The sequence below is a fragment of the Theobroma umbraticum genome, unplaced genomic scaffold (assembly GCF_002168275.2).
Source record: "Theobroma umbraticum cultivar Fairchild unplaced genomic scaffold, ASM216827v3 scaffold_106.0, whole genome shotgun sequence".
NCBI lineage: Eukaryota > Viridiplantae > Streptophyta > Magnoliopsida > Malvales > Malvaceae > Theobroma > Theobroma umbraticum.
Genome location: NW_018397276.1, coordinates 664,580 through 665,814, shown reverse-complemented (window position 1 = coordinate 665,814; position 1,235 = coordinate 664,580).

Below are 1,235 nucleotides of genomic sequence, written 5' to 3'. Positions count from 1 at the left end.
CAATTTTTTTAAAGAAAAATAAAAAATTCCATCAATCATCATCAGAACAACTAGCTCATTTTCTTTGTTCTCATACTCATCGTCATCGGTATCTTTTTCATCTTGTTCGTCTTATTCTACCTCTACTTTGTCAGATTATCCTTCAACTTCATCATCTTCTTCATATGTTCAACATCCACAAACGTACTAATCTCTTCATATTCATTGCTAAAAAAAATTGTATTATAGTCAAGATCAATCAAACTATGATCAAATTGTGAATTAAAGGAAACTTCATCTTCTGAATATTCCCCCTTATTAAGGTCAATCGTTTGCCAATCACTTTGCTTATTATTTGCAATGGGAAATTCACTTTGATTTTTTGTATTGAACATTACCCACTAATCATGTCAATCTCTTTTGTTTGATGGGTATAGAGTGTAGTACACTTGAGTTGCTTGTTTGGTTAAAAGAAAAGGCTCATTGCTAGCAAGAATCGAGTTGTGTTTAATGCTGACTAACCCATAAATAGGATTTACTCAAACACCTTTGTCAATATCAAACTAATGGCATTTGAACAACATGACTTGATTGTTGACACCAAAGTATTCTAACTCAACAACATCGGCCAACAGTCCGTAAACATCATGATTGTAATCATTATAACAACTTCCCTTAATGCATACAGCATTGTTCATCATTTTGGGATTGTGACCATAATCCAATATGTGAAACTTGTATCTATTGATGTAATAACCTTTGAAACAGATTACCATACGACCAGGTTCATGAGAGATGTTGACAACAAGAAAATCAATTTGACTTGCATGTTGGTGGACCTATGAAAAACTCATATGGCTTTCAATTATTTGATGTATTAAATTAAAAAAAATCAATTGGAATTATTGCATATAACTTACATATTTGTTAAACCAATTACGAAATGATGCATCACAAACTTTGTCTAATTCCTTCTTAGATATACTATGCTATTCTCTTTTAATTTTACTGTTGAACATCTTATAGATATAAGAAACATTAATCATGAATTAATACCATTCTCAAAATTACAATTTTCTAAATTATTGCTTAAACTTATACTTGCTCAATTTATAATAATATCTCATTGCAGTTCATTAGTACATATAGTTCGGCTACGTAGAACTCATCCTTTTCTAGATATTGTCGTCTCTCGAATTGACCTAAAGGTTGACCAAGAGAGGTGAAAATCAACAAATGATCCATTGCATCAACAT